This window comes from Castor canadensis, chromosome 11 (genome assembly GCF_047511655.1).
Source record: "Castor canadensis chromosome 11, mCasCan1.hap1v2, whole genome shotgun sequence".
NCBI classification, from domain to species: domain Eukaryota; kingdom Metazoa; phylum Chordata; class Mammalia; order Rodentia; family Castoridae; genus Castor; species Castor canadensis.
In genome coordinates this window covers 32,469,593-32,477,053 of record NC_133396.1, presented here as the reverse complement: position 1 = coordinate 32,477,053, position 7,461 = coordinate 32,469,593, and positions in this window count along the sequence as shown.

The window sequence follows — 7,461 nt, the reverse complement described above, 5'->3', positions numbered from 1 at the left end:
ACACCCACACAATCACACACTCACATACACTCACACACCCACTCACACATGCTCACACTCATACCCACATGGACACATGTGTGAACTAACACATTCACATTCACCCACTCACACCCCCCACACATGCACTCACACACACTCACATACACACTCACCTCCACAACGCCCACACACACCCACCCACACACAGTCACATACACTCACATCTCTCACACATCTCACTCCCACACACTCGCACACCTACACACACACTCACACATTCACACACACACCCTGTTACACACACAACACACAGACACACACTCAGTCACTCACACATCCCTCATACATACATACACACAGTCTCACACACCCACACACTCAAACACCCACCCCCTCACCCTCCCACCCCCTCACCCCCCCACACTCTCACCCCCCCCACACCCTCACACTTACACACCCTCACACTTACACACTCTCACACTTACACTCATGCACACACACTCTCACTCACACACACACACACACACACTGTTGAACCAAATGAAATGAGCTGTTCTAACTTTTCACGGATATATGCTTGATGCAAGTTAATTTGCTCTCATGTGCACTAAAAAGTTAAAGGAAAACATCAAGAAATTAACTTTGGTTTTGTTTTGCTTTTGTGAGACAGTCTCAATATGTAGCCCAGGCCGGCCTCAAACTCTCCATCCTTCTGCCTTCATTTTCCAATGCTGGGATTATAGATGTGTACCACCACACCCAGCTCAATTTGAAAAATTTCTCTGGGCTGTTTTTTACTTTTTCTGTGAATTGAAAACAAACCACTATTGTAATATTGATTCAAAGCAGTGTCATGTGGGGGGAAAATGTTTGCATCCCAGCTTCACCAATCCCTTGATCTTGGCAAGTTATTGTACTTCCCTGAACCTCAGTTTCCTCATCAGTGAAATGATATTTTTTGTGTATATCACCTTTAAATGAAGGTGCAGTGGGCACAACACAGAGTAGCTTCTCAGTGGGTGCTTGTGGTGGTTGAAATAGTAAGCGTTAGTCTGTGAGTGCTACATTAACACTGATTACCTCATTAAGCTGCATCAGTGCTCTGTGTTCCCTGCTAATCCTGGAGGGGAAGGTGTTAGTCCTTTCTCTTTGCTAATGACACAACACCGCAGACCGTGTTATAAAGAAAAGAGGTTATTTTGGCTCATAGTTCTGCAGGTGTAGGCTGAGGATCTGCATCCAGTGATGGCTTTCCTTTTCTATATATACACATATATACATAAAAATATAAATATATATACATATATATAATTTTTTTTGTGGGACTGGGGTTAAACTCAGGGCTTCACATGTGCAAAGTAGGCCCTCTCCTGTTTTAGCCATGCCTCTAGTCCATTTTGCGCTGGTTATTTTGGAGATGGGGGTCTCAAGAAATATTTGGCTGGGCTGGCCTCCAACTGAAGGGATCCTCCTGATCTCTTCCTCCCAAGTAGCTAGGATTACAGAAGTGAGCCACCTCACCCAGCTAGTGATGACTTTCTTGCTGGTCTTCTGAGGCAATGCAGAGCATATGACCAGAGACAGGGAGCATTCGTGTTGTGTGTGTGTGTGTGTGTGTTCAGGCCTCTTTATAAAGCCACCAGTATTCAGTCACCTCTGTGATTCCCAAGTTTTTCTTCTTTTTTGGGGGGCAGCAGTGGGGTTTGAACTCAGGGCCTCATGCTGCTAGGTGGACACTCTTACTGCTTGAGCCTCTTGTCCAGGTTTCCAATCACCTCTAAACACCATGGTTGGGTTAAAGGTAGAAATTTAAGGCACAATGGAGAGTACACTTTGACATAAGTTTTTGGAAGGATAAAACATATTCAAACCATAGCAGGAGAAATGCTTTGGCCATTTCTGCAAAAACTAAAATCTGCCGTAACTCCTTTGGGTCTGTTTTTTTTTTTTTTTGACACAGGGTCTCACTGTGTAGCTCAAGCTGACCTGGAACTCTCGATCCTCAGCCTCCTGAGTGTTAGAGTTACAAAGGTGCGCCACCATACTCGGCTCCTTCAATCTTTTTATTCTCTGGAAGATTTATGTACTGGTTTCAGATAGGCCAGCGCCTGTGTGAATTCACTGTTGTTCTTGTGTGTGTGTGTGTGTGTGTGTGTGTGTGTGTGTGTGTGAAATTACCATTGTTCTGCTCCTCAGGATAGGGGAATGACTTTATGAAGAAAATCACAGTAAAAATTTGTAATTTTATGCTTATAATTCTCAACATAAATGATCCACAAGTGCACAAAAATAGCATTTGACCTTCAATACTCATATTCATGAATAATATTGGATTATTAATCACCTTTACTGCAGTAACTGTAAAACTGATACAGATTAAGTGTCACTTGTTTGAAGCACAGAAACTTTTTTTTATTGTTTTATTATTCATATGTGCATACAATGCTTGAGTCATTTCTCCCCCCTGCCCCCACCCCCTCCCTTACCACCCACTCCGCCCCCTCCCTCTCCCCCCCACCCCCTCAATACCCGGCAGAAACTATTTTGCCCTTATCTCTAATTTTGTTGTAGAGAGAGTATAAGTTATAATAGGAAGGAACAAGGGTTTTTGCTGGTTGAGATAAGGATAGCTATACAGGGAGTTGACTCGCATTAATTTCCTGTGCATGTGTGTTACCTTCTAGGTTAATTCTTTTTGATCTAACCTTTTCTCTAGTTCCTGGTCCCCTTCTCCTATTGGCCTCAGTTGCTTTAAAGTATCTGCTTTAGTTTGTCTGCGTTAAGGGCAACAAATGCTAGCTAGTTTTTTAGGTGTCTTACCTATCCTCACACCTCCCTGTGTGCTCTCGCTTTTATCATGTAAAGCACAGAAACTTTAAAAAAAATTTTTCTTGGTGGGATGGGTTTGAACTCAGAGTTTCACACTTGCAAAGCAGGTGCTCTATAACTTGAGCCACACCTCTAGCCCAGAAATTAAATTCTTATTTATTTTTGGCAGTACTGGTGTTTGAACAAGAAACTAAATTCATAAAATAGCAAACTAAATCAATGCTTCTTTAATAGAAGCTACTTTTTTTTAAAAGCTCAGGAATTTATTATTTCCACTTTGTAAGACCCTCATCACTATCTGTAAGAAATAACTATTGGCATGTCATCACTTCTTTCTACCATGCCAAGGTGAGAGCAATTTGTGCTGCACTTCCTCTTTGGATCTTTTAAACAAAATCTAAACTTACTAATGTTGTAGGAAGTGCCAAGTCTCATCAGTCAGAAATATAGTGTTGAGGAATGTAACTTTAAAAGGAAATGTATACCAAAAGGTTCTGCCTGTATTTGGTTGCTGTACAGTTTCATACTCTGTCCTGTGAATGGAAGGTACACCTTTTAGGTGGAGCAGTTTCTGTTTTGTTTTTTCTTCTCTGTTCTTAGTGACTCATAAAGTGGGACTACTTTTTTTTGTGTTTGTGGTACTGGAGTTTGAACTCAGGGCCTAAACCTTGAGCAACTCCACCAGCCCTTTTTTGTGAAGGGTTTTTTTCAAGATAGGGTCTCTCAAACTAGTTGCCTGGGCTAGCTTCAAACCATGATCCTCCTGATCTCTGCCTCCTGAGCAGCTAGGATTACAGGTGTGAGCTACTGGCACCAGGCTGGCACTACTTTTTATGTCTGTATAATATGCCTCAAGGAGGATTTCTTTTGGGTGGGACTGGGGTTTGAACTCAGGGCTTTGTGCTTGCAAAGCAGGCAATCTACCACTTGAACCACACCTCTGGTCCATTGCTCTGGTTATTTTGGAGAAGGAATCTTGGTAACTATTTTCCCAGGCTGGCCTCGAACCACAATCCTCCAAGTAGCTAGGATTACAGGGGTGAGCCACCAGCACCTGGTTTCAGATATTTTTTAAAACATTCTGACAGTGACACACAGTGACTAGTCACTTGTCACCTGTCTGGAAGGCAATCAGAAGTAAATGGCAGTACGAGGCACTGCTGTCCACTTTTAGCAAGCATCAATCTCTACTCTGGACAAAAAGAGAATTCTAGAAGTGAGAGCTCCCCAAGCCGAAATTTTGTTGCACAGTTGTGCCTTTTCTTTTGTGTGTTTGATCTCTCGCTTCCTATCTGATAATTCCTTCCCTGGGCTTCTAAATGTCCCCTCCCCCAGAGTCCTTAACAAAGCAACAGTAGTCAGTGGGACCCAACAACTTGCTGAATGTGCTGTAGTCCAAGTGTGGCCTCCCCAGGTCACTGGTCAGTTTTGGCTTCTCTGCCCAGACAGCTACTCCTTCACGTCACTTTTCTTTTCTTCTACTCCGTGGCAGGTGTCTGTGGGTCCCTGCTTGGAACTCTGACGATGCCTCCACTCCCCCATACAATTCTACCTTTGTCACACAGGCCTCAGTGGAGGCTGACTTCTCATTCTGTAAATACATCCTGAGGACTGACCTTGAAGGGCAGTTGTTATGCTGGGGACACAGCAGCAGAAAAAACAAGCAGAAATCCCTACCTTGATGGGTGGAGTCTACGTTCTACAGAGCAAACAGAGAGTGCTCAGGTAGAGCAGACAGTCCCCCAAGAGATATTTGGGGGAAAAGGGATATGAGGGGAAAAAAGTTCAGTAAGATGATAGCTTCTTTGTGAGCATGCTGGTCTAGCTAAGGTGCTCAGGGAAGACCCCTCTGGTGGGGTGCAACGTCCAGAAGGAAAGTGGGAGAGGGGGTAGTTAGGCTGGTAAAGCTCTGAAGAAGCCATGCATCCGGTGTTGGGAAGACCCCAGGATGTGGTTTCGGATTTTATTGTAAGCATGATTTGAGGAAGACCATACTTCCTGAGAATCCCCCTCTCGCCAGGTCTCTTTTGCTCACTGCTGTTTCCCAAATACGAGAAGCGCCTGGGCACGGGAGTTGCACAGTGATGTAGGGTGAATGTGTGACTGAGCTCACTGTGGCCCAAGCCCAGTGTGCATAGCAGACCAGTATGTTTTGGGTCTGCCAGAGTTTGCAACCAAGGAAAAGAAAATAATTTAAAACTCAGTGTTGAATATGGTCATTCCCAGAGTCCTAGGGGAAAAGAGAGAGAGAGAAGAGTTAAAATCCAGCCAAGAGTGGATGGCTCAAGCCTATAATCCTATCTGGAAGGCTGAGATCTGGAGGATCATGGTTCAAGGCCAGCCTGAACAAATAGTTTGTGAAACCCCCATCTCCAAAATAACCAGAGCAAAATGGACTTGGAGGTGTGGTGTGGCTCAAGTGGTAAAGTGCCTGCTTTTTTTTTGGTGGGATTGGAGTTTGAATTCAGGGTTTCATATTTGCAAAGCAGGTGCTTTACTGCTTGAACCACATCTCCAACCCTAGAACACCTGCTTTGCAAGCCTGAAGCCCTAAGTTCAAACCCCAGTACCACCAAAAAGAGTTCAATTCCCCCCCAGGGGCCACCTTGAGGCAAAGCTTTAGTGCTCAGCCTAGCTTCTCTGCCTGGCATCTGTTCTCCAGGGAGAGCCCTGTCTTCGGTCTCTGGCAGAGAAAATCTCCCTTCCCCTCTAGGATGTGCATACTGTCCCTCCCTACCCCCAGAGAGATTGATTGTGTTTGGGGATTTGATTCTCTTCACCCCACCAGTGCAATTCCTAAGAGAACACCCTCAGGAGCAAACCTCCTAACATTTAGGTATTTGGTACAGAATCACTGGCTTTAGTGACATCTGAGTCACCTGGAAGGTTTAAATTGCAGTCCTGGGCTCTACCTTCAGCGTCTCTCATTCAACAGATCTTGAGTATGGCTTGATAATTCACATTTCTAGCAAGTTCTCAGGTGTTACTGTGGCTTCTGGTCCATGAACTGTACTTTGAGAATTACTGGTCCAGAGGACTGACTTAGCAGATGTCAGCAAATACATCCAAGTGGGACTTTGTGTGTGTGTGTGTGTTTTTTTTTGGTGGGACTGGAGATCAAACCCAAGGCCTTGTGTTGACTAGTGTAACAATGCTCAAAATCTGCATTTGCTGAGGAGCACTGGCTCCTTACTTGGGCCCACAAATTAACTAAAGGCAGGAAACATGATTGCGACCTGACTTTTCCATAGCAATGGAAAGAACAACTTGACAGTGGGAAGTGTAACAGGGACTACAAAAGGAAAAAACTTCTGGTGTAGCCAGCTTGAGTGCTGGCCAGTTTACACTGCTGATTAATCGACCTGACCTTTCTCCACTTTTGTCTACATGCTTAAAGCCCCTGGTTAACACCCTTTACTCTTCAGTTTATTTCTCTTTATCTTTCTCTGACCACCAGAGGAGTAAACCTGTCAGCAAGACATACAGCTTCTGAGATGTGGCACCAGACATCTGGAGAACCAAGGCCAGCACCTACTGTGGGATGTGCATTTTTAAAAAATATATAATTTTTTTGGTGGTACTGGTGTTTGAACTCAGGGCCTCATGCTTGCTAGGCAGGCGCTCTTACTGCTTGGATCCGGGTTGCGCATTTTTGTCACATACTTGAACTGAGCCCCTGAACTCCCCGTTAAAAAAGCAGATGTTTTCTCTTAGAAATGGGACAACAGAGCTTTGAGAGGTTGACTGTCCCTGTCTTCCTCTTTGACCGGTAATAACCTATTTCCTTTTCTCAAAACCCGCTCTCATTATTTGTGAATTGGCCTTGAGCCTAGGGACCAGCTTTCCTGTAACAATAGGCAAGTGCTCTACCACTTGAGCCATGAGCCATGTCCCCAGCAACTTCGTTTTTCTATTTTTTTTTTTGTGTCCATAACTGTGCCTGGCTTTGAACTCTTGATCCACTTGCCTCACCTCCCAAGTAACCCACGTGGTTCTAAGTATCAAACCTGGCTCCTTCTGAGGTCTCCCTGACATGAGGAAAGTGTCCACACTGTGGCGTTCTTTGTGGGGATCACCCCTAGCACGTTATAGCCTCATGTCCTTGGCTTGCTTTGAACTTGACTTCTGCTTTCCTTTATTGGTTATTTGCCATCTCACCCTCTGTTGACTTGATCTGCCTGTGCTCTACAGGTGAGTAATCTCAAGGTCCAGGGTCTCTGCTGTTTTCATGTCAGCATTCTGCCCTGCAAGACCCCACCTCCTTCAGCAGCAACACTAGCTGCTCTGTGTTTTCTTACTATGTTTCTGTGTTCCAGGTGAAGTACCAGCACTTTACCTACCCATATCTCATATCATATTCAGAGAGCAGAAAACCCAACTGTGAAAAAGGAGGAAACTAGACTGGAGAAATGACTCAAGTGGTAGAGCACTCTGAGTTCAAACCCCAGTATTGTGGAAAAAAAAAAAAAAGAGGAACCTTCTCCTCTCACAGATCATAGTTTCAACAGACCATAGTTTTAAGGAAGGGCATTTCCTGGTTGGTCCACCCTGTTGTCAACCCTGTGTGTAACAACCACAGCAAGTTTGGAGACAAAAAAAGTTCATTTTGTCCCTGGGTCTGCAATTTGCATCGTTTTGGCAGGGACAGCT